This window comes from Trachypithecus francoisi, unplaced genomic scaffold (assembly GCF_009764315.1).
Source record: "Trachypithecus francoisi isolate TF-2019V2 unplaced genomic scaffold, Tfra_2.0 Lachesis_group0, whole genome shotgun sequence".
NCBI classification, from domain to species: domain Eukaryota; kingdom Metazoa; phylum Chordata; class Mammalia; order Primates; family Cercopithecidae; genus Trachypithecus; species Trachypithecus francoisi.
The window spans coordinates 103,816,688-103,830,367 of record NW_022681453.1 but is presented as its reverse complement, the minus strand read 5'-3'; positions in this window follow the sequence as shown (position 1 = coordinate 103,830,367).

The window sequence follows — 13,680 nt, the reverse complement described above, 5'->3', positions numbered from 1 at the left end:
CCTCACATGCCAATCAGAATGGCAATTATTAAAACGTCAGGAAACAGTAGATGCTGCTGAGGCTGTGGAGAAATAGGAAGGCTTTTACACTGTTGGTGGGAGTGTGAACTAGTTCAACCATTGTGGAAGACAATATGGGAATTCCTCAAGGCTCTAGAACCAAAATTACCATTGACCCAGCCATCCTATTACTGGGTATATACGCAAAGGAATATAAGTCATTCTACTATAAAGACACATGCACATGTATGTTTACTTCAGCACTATTTACAATAGCAAAGCCATTGAACTAACATAAATGCCCATCAATGATAGACTGGATCAAGAAAATATGTACATATACGCCATGGAATTCTATGCAGCCATAGAAAGGAATGAGGTCATGTCCTTTGCAGGGACATAGATGAAACTGGAAGCCATAAATCCTCAGCAAACTAACAGAAGAACAGAAAACCAAACACCACATATTCTCACTCATAGGTGGGAGTTGAACATTGAGAACACATGGACCCAGAGAGGGGAATATCATACACCAGGGCTTGTTGGGGGGTGGGGGGTAGGGGGAGGGAATTTAGAGGATGGGTCAATAGGTAAAGGAAAAAAAATGAGCATTTATTTATCACGCATCAGTGGGACGTGGCTGATCTATACTAGGCTTGGCTGGCTTTGGCTGAGCTCATTCATCCTCCACAGAGTGGTTGTGCTCCATATGCCTCAATTCTTTGCTTGAATTTTGTTTGCCAACGTTCCATTGACCCAATGCAAGCCACATGGTAGAGGTCAAGAGTCAGAGTTGAAGAGCTCTGTGAAAGGTATATGGCAATGAGTATGAGTACAGGGAGAAGTAAAGAATTGGGTCATTATTTCAATTGAGTTTAATTAGTTACAAGGAAAATGAATTGGGTTGGAGCTAAATTGTATTCTACTCCATTCGTTTTTTTTTTTCAGTAAACTCCCTTCAGTTTCATATATAAGCACCATCTTTACATCTTGGGCATACCAAGATAAAATTCTGGTTGCTCCTTCAAAAAGGCTTGCAATCTTATGGGTAAGATAAACAAGTCAACAGTTACAACACATCATAGTATTGTAAATAGCATTATAAGAGCAAAAAACAGAGTCCAAAAAAGGTTGTATTTCAGCTGAGGAAAAGAGAAAGGTTTGGGATGACTCCCTCAAGACATTGTTTGTGCTGAATCCTGAAGTGTAGATGGTTTAGATTAGAGACTGAGAATAGCAAATGTGCTTAAAGCATTCATTAGATGCAGCAGGATGTCAAGAGATGAAGATATGACAGTCAGACCATAAAGAGATGTGTATATCACCCTAAACAGCCCAGAATATATCCTAAAGGCAATGGGAGGCTATGAAAGATTTTAAGCAAATTACCAAATTTTGTATAAAAAGTATACACAATGACTGACAATTTTCTGATGGATACTTAAATAAGAAGGTAAATGGTATTATACAAAGGAAAGCCTTCTTCAATATGTCTTCATTTTTATATCCCCAAAGACTCTTCCCTTTTTATGTCTCAGAGTAGCATCAACCCCTGAAGGACTGATCCACATTTAATAATCAATAACATGGGAGATATATACCAAAGGGTTGATTTACATGTATGCACTGAAAAATATCACTTTCACACAAATCACAAATATTTGAGTCAAAAAGGTTGGTACATTGACTCTCAGTGGCCAAATTATGTGGTCATGCAGTGATCATAATAAAAGCCTGTTTTATTAATTTACTGTGAAATATTATAGTGACAAGAACCACAAAATAGAAGGGAGGCAAACTTGGGAATCTGATTTCTTGATGAGCATGAAATCAAAATAATGACAAGTAGATAAATTAAATGTTTAATGTTAACAGGCGAGGATATCTGATGTTTTCATCTCACGATAGAGTTGGTCTTTTCACTCAGATTAGAAAAACTTAAGACTTCCTGGCTCCAAATCCAAGATTTAGTCTTGCCAGTGGGACATAAATAACTTGATGTCCAATGACAAGTGTACCCTCTCCATTTTGTGATCATTACCATTTCTTCAAATACATGGCCCCTTTTACTTTATTTCCATGGTTGACTGATGCCCCTTCTGTGTGGCACCCTTTATCTTTAAACATGTTAATACTTCTACCAGAAGCCATCTGGCCTGCCCTAAGTCTACTGATCTATAATCTAATATTGATTTTATCATTTATTTCCAAGAAAGGCGATTATTTCCTCCATTGTAATATTCCTAGTGGGCTCCTTATTGTACTCCCTTAAAACTTAAAAACACAGACACTAGAAGGAGCTGTCTACAACAATTATATAAACATACATATGCAGTCAAGTGAAAAAAAAAAGAAAACAGACATTTTTGGTTATTTAATATGGTACTCCTCTTGTGAATTTTGACTTGCAATAAAAGCACATATTTTCTCTAAGGTTTTTAGACCAATATATCCAGGAAAACATGCCTTTAATACTTATGAAATTTTAACTTCAAGTCTTTCTAATTATATAGTAAAGGGCAACAGATCCCTCCAGTTAATCTTTGAAACAGGAAAAGAATTTGTTTTTTCTCTGATTTCCCATTATTTTTTCTTGTGTTCTTTATTACCATAATCAAAATATTTGAGTGAAATAGAATTTTTATTTATTGATGACTGTCTTTTGTTAATGTTGAGAAACCCTTCTGACACCTAAATAATACTTTGATTACAAGATTCCTGTTTTTTGGCAACAAATTAAGGAAAGGAAATAATTAGTCTCCAAATTACACACTGATATTAGGTGTATATGGCTTTAACTATGTTGAGGCAGCATAAGCAATTAAAATTAGGTATTGCATGCACCCACGATATATGAGTTAGGCAGAAAGTCAGAAGAAGTTAACACCTGTGTAGAAATATTGCTACTTTGGTTTCATTTCTGTTTTTTGTTGTGTTTTACATCTGAGTTACGGATTGAAAGATGCAAGATTACTATTTTTAACAGAATGCTTTCATTTAAAAATAGTAGAAACAACTCAAACAAGCTTAATTAATATAGATAATTTATTGCTTTAGTGATTGAGAATAATTTCAGGTAGTGCTTTAATGACAGCTCAAAAGAAATTCCCAGGACGTGTCTTTACACTTTTTGCATTTCTCAACTTCTCTTTCTGGGTGTTTGCTTCACTCCTTGGAGGCTTCTCTCTCTTGATTCAAGATGAATGACGGTGGCTCCCCCAAAATCATAGTTCTGCATTGCTATGAAGCAAAAGCAAAGAAGGACATTTCTACCACAGTCTCCAACTACATGCTCTGAGATTCACTCTGATCAAACCAGCTAAACAACAGGCCATCTGGGAACAAATATGGCTAGGGAGCCCACGTGCCATGACTGTTCCTAGCAAACATGTTCAGTTTCTTGTAGCACATGGTTGTCGTGGGAGCAGGAAGGAGACGTTCATTAAAATCAGAGTAGTGTACCAAGATAAAGGGAATAAATTTAGAGGTAGATAAATGACCTTACACTCTGCTTTTAATATCAAATATATGCATTAAAAATATTTCTGCCCAGAGATAAATCGACACATTTGTGATCAGTTGATTTTTAACAAAGGTACTAAGAACACACACAAAACACGGACAGTCTCTTCAATAAATGGTGTCTGGAAAACTGGATATCCACTTCCAGAAGAATAAAACTAGACTCTTATCTCACACCATATATGAAAATCAGCTGAAAATGGATTAAAGACTTAAACACAAAACCTGAAACTATAAAACTGCTAGAAGAAAATATAGAGGAGAGTTCCATTGGTCTGGGCAATGATTTTTTTTTTGATATGACTCCAAAAGCACAGGCAACAAAAAGAAAAATAGATAAATGAGATTATGAAAAAAAATAGTTTCTGTGCAGCAAAGGAAACAATCAGTAGAGTGAAAGACAACTTATGGAATGGGAGAAAGTAGTTGCAAACCATACATCTGATAAGGCATTAATATCCAAAATATATAAGAAACTCAAACAACTCAACAGAAAGAAAATAAATAAACTGATTTAAAAATGGGCAAAGGACCAAGAGAGATATTTCTCAAGAGAAGAAATATAATGGGCAAGAAATATATTTAAAAATTCTTGACATTACTTAACATCAGAGAAATGTAAATTAAAACCGCAATGAGATATCACTTCACAATCTTTGAATGGCTGTTATGAAAAAGACGAAAGATAGCAAGTGCTGTCAAGGCTTGGAGAAAAGGTGATCCTTGTACACTGTTGGTGGGAATGTAAATTTGTATGGTCATTATGGAAAACAGTAAGGAAGTCCCTCAAGAAATTAAAAATAGAGCTATAGTATGATCCAGCAGATCCACTACTGGGTATATATCAAAAGAAATGAAATCAGCATGTTGAAGAGATACCTGCACTTCCATGTTTATTGCACCATTCTTTACAATAGCAAAGATAAGAAATCTACCTAAGCATCCATCAATGGATGAATGAATAAAGAAAATGTGATATATAAATATGACAGAATACTTTTCAATCTTAAAAGGAAGGAAATCTTGTCATTTTTCACAACATGGATGATCCTGGAGATTAAGTGAAATAAACCACACACAGAAAAGTGATTACTGAATTTCCTCACTTATATGTGAAATTTTAAAAAGTTAAACTCATAGAATGATGGTTACCAGAGGCTGGTGTAGGGGTGTAGGGGCTTGGAAGATTTTGATCGAAGTACAATGTGGGTTAGATAGGAAGAAAAAGGTCAAGAGATCCACTGTAAAACATGGTGACTATAGTTAATAACAACATATTGCATTTTGAAAATTATATTTTTCTCTTCTCACCATTAAAACAAGATGTTTGTGATGTAATGCACATGTTAATTACTAGATTGAGTCATTCAACAATGTATACATATTTCAAAACATCATGTTGTACACAACAAATGCATACAATTTTTATTTGTCAATTAATAAAATAAAATATTTTAAAATTTCAATTCACAGTTAGTATGTTTAGGTAATATGAATAGGATACACAAACCAAAAATAAAATTTTAGTAGATTTTTCAATTAAAAAATCCCATTAATCTAGTATAAAAGGATTAACTAGATTGAAATTATTAATATATGCTTTCACCCTCAACAGAATGCCAGAACCACTGCCTTTTGCCCTTAGGATATCTCCGAAGTACCACTGCTAATCAAAAGCAATTGAGACTGCTAAGTTCAGCTTTTCTTTCTAGAAAGCCACAAACTCACAAACTCACTCTCCAGTTTGCTGTCTTCTGTCATTGCCCTTCTCCATGATAGTAATATGGTGAATAATAAGTAGCCAGAAAGAGCGTGAACACATTACCAACAAGGAACAAATGGCTCACCCAGCTCCAGGGTGCTGAGCTTGCAACCCACTTGTGATATTGGGTTATTTAGAAACTAGAAAGCAAATAACACACGCAAATTGAAACATATATTTCTGCATTGTAATGTTCTCTGCCTTTTTGCTGTTTTCTCCATGTTTTAACTTGTTTTATATTGGCTCTATTGAGAGATTTACATCTCACTTTTTTTCTTTTTCTTTTTCTTTTTCTTTTTCTTTTTTTTTTTTTTTGAGATGGAGTCTCGCTCTGTGGCCCAGGCTGGAGTGCAGTGGCCGGATCTCAGCTCACTGCAAGCTCTGCCTCCCGGGTTTACGCCATTCTCCTGCCTCAGCCTCCCGAGGAGCTGGGACTACAGGCGCCGCCACCTCGCCCGGCTAGTTTTTTGTATTTTTTTAGTAGAGACGGGGTTTCACTGTGTTAGCCAGGATGGTCTCCATCTCCTGACCTGGTGATCCGCCCGTCTCGGCACTTTGGTCTCGGCCTCCCAAAGTGCTGGGATTACAGGCTTGAGCCACCGCGCCCAGCCCCATCTCACTTTTTTTCTAAAAAACTACTAATTATCCTTTGGTAGCAACTAAACCAAATATCTGGATCTCCTTCTCCAGGGATCTTTAGATCTGCTATATATTTATTTGTTTCTGTTTTCTAGCATTTATTCTATTTCAAGTGGCATAGACACCTTACTGGCTTTTGCAAAAGTAAATATTTTATCCCCTTTCAAGATGAATTGCAATTTTCTACCAGCCTTGAGCGGTGAGAAAATTTAAAGATGTCCACCTTATAGCATCTAGATTTCGACGAACTGAACCATCAAATTGTTCTGTGCATTTAATAAATTGTGCATTGCCAATGAATATTTCTCTAGTCAAGGTTGGTGTTATAGGAATTTAAGATACAGGAGCTCAGCAATAAAATGTATATATAACCAATGGCCTTGGAAAAGAATTGATTGAATGTGGGTTTAAAGTGAGGTTTACTACAATCTTATGAGTGTTTTAATGAATTATTAGGTATTTTATTATAACAAAAATTTAACTTACATGCTAAATAGCCAAGGAAAGATATATTTGCTTCATATTAATATTTCTATATAATGGAATTTAACTCACTTTCAAGAGCTCCTTTTTAAATCACTACCCGCTTGTGCATAATAAAGGGGGAAAAACATATTGTGAGTTACAGTTAACTATTTGAACTGGTAAAATATTCTATTCCTTAATCACGACATAAAACTCCTGATCTGTAAGTATTTGTTGTAATCATAGTTGACTTCAGAGGAGTTGTTGATATTAAAAATACTTAATTGTATGTGTAAGGTGAATAGTTGATATAAAGAAAAGGCAATAAATGTAAAAGAAGCTTCATAGTCCATTTTCATAATTAATATCCGAATACTTTAGTTTTTCCTCTATGTCCTTCCAACTAAAACTGCTCTCAGTATTTCTAACTAAAAATAGAAGACACTGCGTCTCGCCTAGACTTTCTGACTTTTCCTACTGATGAGGCAGTGGTAGGACCCTTATTTTTCTCCTGCAGGAATGAGAGACTCGTTTCCCAGTTGCTGAATTACTGCTGGCAACTTTCAACTGAGTCTGCCTCAAAATGTCTTGAAGCCCGGACTCTCAAACTTTGAAGTGTGTTGGTTGAGCTTAAAGCTCAGATGGCTGTTCCCCCAGACTTCTGATTTAGTAAATCTGGGGTGGAGCCCAATATTTTGTCTTTCTAGCAAGCACCTGGGTAATGCCGATGCTACTGTTCTGGGAAGCACACTTTGGGAACCAGGGTCTTAAGCTGAAGAAAGCTGCTCACCCAAGGTGACACTCCCATCTGGAGCAGCTCAGATCCACTGTGGGTGCATAAGCCAGGCCTCCTTGCCTCAAAAGGATAAAGCGAAAGGACTATCTCAGCTCCAGCTCTCCCACTGAAACTGGCTGAGCCATTTATTATCATTGTTTGGCATTTCAACAATTCTCTCTGTCCAATCCTACTTCCATCCTCCCCCTTCCTTATAGGTGTTGATCCTGTGGGTGCGAGACCCAAATCAATGTGTTTAAAACATTTATCTAACATTTTAATGGCTGGCCAGCATTTGTAGAAAGCCATCCAAACTTGTGTCCACATTTTGCATTCTCCAATTCTAGGCGGATAAACTTCTCAGCTTCTACTGGCTGTGGAATGCGTCTACAGAAACGTGCACAGATTCCTAATGTGCTGATCAAAATGAGTCCCACATGGGTGAAACCAGAGTCCCTGTCCAGGTAGATTTCTCTCCTGCTCTTCCCACTAATATCTTTCCATTTTCTTCCTGCTTCCTATTCCACCATTTCTTGACACACTGTCAGAAGATGGCCAGTTCGTCTCTAGTTACCTAGTTACCTAGTTACACACAACAGATGCCAAAGTCATCACCCACCTCTTCTTTCCCCTTATTCTCCAAACCTAGCCTAATATCCATTTCTGTTGATTCTACCTAGAAAATCTCTCCAATATTTCCACACTCTTCTTTCTAACTGTCCATTTAAACCCTAGTGCAGACAAATAACATTAATCACTAGATAACATTAAAGCTTTCCTAACTAGACTCAGGTTTTTTGTTACCACTAATCTATTCTGTACCTTGGCAATGTCTCTTAAAAAAATCTGATTTTGTTTCTTCCTTTTAATGCATTCCTTTTATCCTCTTCTACCACAAATGTGCCCACAGCCCACACCCACTCTACATACACAAATTGATCTCTGGATAAAGTTCAAAATTCTTAATTTCAGGCCTGGCGCGGTGGCTCACGCCTGTAATCCCATCACTTTGGGAGGCTGAGGCAGGTGGATCACTTGAGGTCAGGAGTTCCAGATCAGCCTGACCAATATGGTGAAACCCCCATCTCTACTAAAAATACAAAATTAGCTGGGCGTGGTGGTGCATACCTGTAATCCCAGCTACGTGAGAGACAGGCAGGAGAATTGCTTGAACCTGGGAGGCAGAGGTTGTAGTGAGCCGAGACGGTGCCACTGCACTCCAGCCTGGAAAACAAGAGCGAAACTCCATCTCCAAAAAAAAAAGAAAAAATCTCAACTTAGATTACAATCCTGCTCATGATCCACTCCCTCTTCTATCTCTTATCTCATCTTATATCCCCATATACAATACAATATGCTCCCATTATGCTAAACAACTGGAAGTTTCTGAGCCTTTGCAAAGCCACTCATCCAGAAAAATGTCCCTGGATTACCCAGGCTAAGACAACAAACAAACAATGTTTATGGAAAGACATTTTAAAGTTTTCGTTTCCTTGATAATGAATTAGATCCTGAGAGGCTGGTCATAAAATCCTCAGTTGAGAAACACTGGCATAGATACAATCCTTGAATATAAAAGCAAAGGCAAAGAATTATAGCCTTCGGGGGCTGGAATGGACTTTAAATAAAAGCAAGGCCAACTCCCTTGTTTTCCAAATACAGAAAATGTTTTCTCATAGAAGCTAAATGGACTTGTTTGGTGGATAGTAAAGGAGTCGGAACAAGATCAGAATGAGTGTGGGTAAAGTTGAAGGAAATCTATAAAATATCAAAGAACTAAAAAAAAAAAAAAAAAAAAAAAGATGCTTATGGAGGTGTCACCATTAATTTTGAAACTCAATACAAATACACCCAAAGTGTGTATGGTGGAGAGGGGGACAAACTGGGAGCCCAGAATCCCACACTGATTTCCAAGGTTATAGTCTCTTTCAGAAGGCATTGTTGCCACTGTTTCTTTATGGAGGGCAATAGAGACTGAGAATGAGGGGTTTACATATATCTTCATCTCTTTGAGTGTGCCAGTTGTAACTCCAATAGCTCATGTCTCAGGAAGAAAAGTATTTAATATTATTAACTTGTATACACATGTGAAGCAAACATTCTTATCCACAACTAAATAATAAAAAATGTCATAAGCAACCTCTAATATTTTCTACTCTATTTTATTATATGCTAAACCATTAAGAAAAGGACTGGCTGTGATCTGCTTAACTGTTTTCTCAGTCTAATAGTGGGTTGTAAGCAACAGTTTGAAAAATAATGTGTTTAATTTCTCATTATTTGACCCCTGAATTTGTGGTCTTCTTTGTGTTCTTTTGTCCGTAACATCAACGATGCTTTTTAAATAGTACCAACATATTTTGCCTTCTTGGTAAATTGCATTGGTCAATTAAGATTAAGCCATATAGCAGGAAAATAGAATATAATGTTTCTTACTCAGCTGAGACTGCCATAACAAAATATCACAAAGGAGGTGGTTTAAACAACAAGTATTTATTTTTTTTTCACAGTTTCTGGAGGCTGGAGTCTGAGATCAGTGTGCCAACATGGTCTGGTTGTGAGAGCCCTCATCCTCGCTTGCAGATGGCCTCCTTCTCACGGTGTCCTCCCGCAGCAAAGACAGAGCGAGAGAGAGAAAACCTCCTGGTGTCTCTCCTTACAAGGGCGCTGAGTTCCTCCTGAGCACCCCACTTTCGTGACTGTCACTAAACTTATTCATCTTCTCAAAGCCTCCTTTCCAAATACCATTACATTGGGGGTTAAGGCTTCAACATATGAATTTTAGGGGAACACACTAGTCCATGGCATCATGTAAACCAGCTTACTTCCACATGGAAAGGGCTTTCCAGTCCCGGAGGGAAGAAGGACCTGGGGAAAGTGGAAGTGAAAGGTAGCAACTAGTGTTTCATCCTCGGAATCAAAATTCGAGGAGAGGTTGTTAGAAATACTTTTATAAATGGAGGAGAGTTTATTCCTTATTTTCATGTTAAAGTTCATAAAATTTCAAAAACCCTTGGAGAAACAGCTTGACAACATAAGGTAGCTGCCACAAAGCATTAATGATGACATGATGTGATTAGGCAGAGAACAGATCCTGACACGGTGACCTCTCACGCTCCACAGCCAGGGAAAACGGGAAAGAAATTCAAAAGTTTTTACATGACACTCAGTGGGTGTTTGGTAGATAGCTCAGAGTCAGACACTTTGATATCCCAGTGTCACGAATCCTGGCAATAACTGAAGTGTGTGTCCTGGGTAATAGAAGGAAATTTTCCTGCACAGACAAAGGATATTGATACACTACACAGAAGATGTAGCAAGGACAGAAGCCAAGGCCTGAAAGTAAGCAAGATTGATGACATCTCAGCTGGAGGTACCCAGAAGCCAGTAAATAAGAACAACATAACATTATGTATGTTCTCATGGTACCCAAACATCACCCAGAGACAGAAGTAGGAGAAGAGGATGGAGAGTGATATGATTTGGATATTTGTTCCCTCTAAATTCCATGTTGAAATGTGATTCCCAAATGTTTCAGGTGGGGCCTAGTAGGAGGTATTGGATCATGAGGGTGAATCCCTCATGAATGGCTTGGCACCGTCCACTTGGTGCTGAGTGAGTTCTTGCTATATTAGACCCCAGGGGAGCTGGTTGTTGAAAAGAGCTTGGCACCTCCTCCTTTTCTCTCTTGCTCCTTCTTGTCATGTGCCTGGCTGACTCGCCTTCACCTTGCACCTTGATTATAAGCTTCCTGAGGCCTTCCCCAAGAGCAGATGGTGGCACCATGCTTCCTGTACAGCCTGCAGAATCATGACCAAAATAAATTCCTTTCCTTTATAAATCAGCCAGTCTCAGGTATAGCAGAGACAAAGTCTCAAGTCCAGGTATTTAGCACAAAGATATTGAGAAAGGCAAAAAGAAATTGTTATTAAACTACAACAGGCTGCAATATATTTAATTATCAAGTTTGTAACTTAAAATGTGACACTGTTATACTTCAGTTTATTTTCCTTTTTTTTTTTGTGTGTGTGTGTGTGAAAAGGAGTCTCGCTTTGTCACTAAGGCAGAGTGCAGCGGCCTGAACTCGGCTCACTGCAAGCTCCGCCTCCCGGGTTCACACCATTCTCCTGCCTCAGCCTCCCAAGTAGCTGGAACTACAGGTGCCCGTCACCACGCCCGGCTAATTTTTTGTATTTTTTAGTAGAGACAGGGTTTCACCATGTTAGCTGGGTTGGTCTCAATCTCCTGACCTTGTGATATGCCCACCTTGGCCTCCCAAAGTGCTGGGACTACAGGCGTGAGCCACCATGCCCGGCCCTGTTTTCATTATATACTCCCTCTCCATTAAAATATTTTGACCTGTCATTATAATTTAAGAAATGTATAGGGTGATTTCTAAAAATATAACGTGGGTTTTCGTGAGACACTTGGGTCAAAAACTATGTGATTTTTGTGCTAATATATTTAAAACCAAGTAACTAACTCTTCCCCTTTCTCTAAAGCTGATAATGGACTAATCTATACGCCACATGTCGATATCATACTTGTTGCACAAAGTTTCACACAGTTATTTATTTATTTGAGGCAGGGTCCAGCCTTGTTACCCAGGCTGGAGGAGTGGCACAATCTTGGCTCACAGCAACCTCTGCCCTCCTGGGCTCATGTGATCCTTCTACCTCAGCCTTCCAAGTCGCTTGGATCACAGGTATGCACCAACATGCCTGGCCATATTTATTTATTTATTTATTTATTTACTTACTTACTTACTTACTTATTTTTCGTAGTGACGGGGGTCTTACCATGTTGCCTAGGATGGTCTTGAACTCCTGAGCTCAAATGATCCACCCACCTCAGCCTCCCAAAGTGCAGGGATGATAGACGTGAGCCACCACAGCCACAGCCAGCCACAGTTCTCATTTATAAAACAAATGTTCTTCATACTATTTTACATAAATATTATTCTTTTCTTGGAGTCCTCCAAAATATATGAAAAGAAACATGTATAGCAAAGGCTAAGTCTGAGATAAATAGTCATTTCTGGATAAATCTGTAACTAAGAATAGGATAACCTTCATTTGGCCACAGAGAATTGTAATACCATAGTACTATAATTGTCATGCTATGCTTAGCTATTTTTAAGTGATTGTTGACTTTTACTATATGCCTACCTACCATATACTCATCACTGAGCTACGTAGGCTCTGAGAATACAGACTAAACCGGGCAAATTTTTGCCCTGTCAAAGCTGGTTGCCTAATTCATGAAAGAAAATTAAACATTTACAAACAACAATGCCAACTGTGGCATGTTTTGTATGTTATAGGAGCGGCGGGGAGGGTCTTTTTAGTTGTGCAAGGGGTCTGCATGGGGGAAATTGTGAGGGATAAAAGACAGTTACCCAGGTGGCCTTGGACTGTCCCTGTTCTCCCTCCTTTCTCACTTATAGTTCCCAGGAATATCTGTAGAATGTGCTGTGAATGTAGTATCATGAGACAGATGGGGACTGGCAAGCCCTGGTTCCGTTCCAGTCTCCCCCACTAGAAACAGGATGTCCTTTAGGCTTTATAGCTAAATGAGCCCTGTGGCCTGGGACATAAAACCCAGGGTGGGCTGCCTTCCTGGGTCCCTCAGCTGCGGTACAAGTGGGGCACGTGCAGGTCAGACTCCATCTGTACTAGACAGCTTTCTTGAAGCTTGGGGGAGTGGCTTCTGAGTCTTAGGTTTCTGTCATCTTTGCTGCCTATCTGTAAGTAATAAACCCACTTCATGGCACTTGCATGCGACTGTTTCGTCTCACCAGACTCTGACCACTTGGTAACCAGTGCACCGTGAATATGCTTCACAGTAATAACTGGGCTCAATCTTAACTTATAAATAGGAATTTTGTGTGTTTTTAAAATATTCCTTTCTTACACTGCAGAGGCCTGACTGAATCTGCTAGAAATATTAGAATGGAGCAAATTGGTGCCACAAAAATATCCGAGATTTAATTTTGAGGTTTTACCTCATGATTTCATATGTTGGGCACTAAAATAAGTCATTTAAACATAACTTTTAAAAGCCAGGCAGTGGTTGCTTATTTTGAGGAAATTGCAATATGTGCCTACAAATATGGATAGATACCAACGATCCTAATATTATCAGAATTGCTCCTGTTGGCTTGGAAGAAAATATCCACAATGATCACATACCAATTCAAATTTTTTTTACTTCAAAATATTTGGACAGGTCTGAACATGAGGTAACTCAGAAAATCCCTTGATCATTCAAAAATTGGCTCGTGATGTTGAGGGGATGAGATTACAAATGCATGAAACCCTGACCTAGATTAGACCAATCGGATTCACTCTCTCAAGAATTTTAAGTTCCAACAGATTCCAAGTGCTGAACTCTAAAGAACTTGTAAAATAGGACTGGACGAACCATGGTTACCTATCAGCTTGGTTGTAAGGCAAGCAGTGAAAGCTCACCTGCAGAAGAGTCAAGTGCTGAAGAAATTCGGATTAAAGGTCAGGTG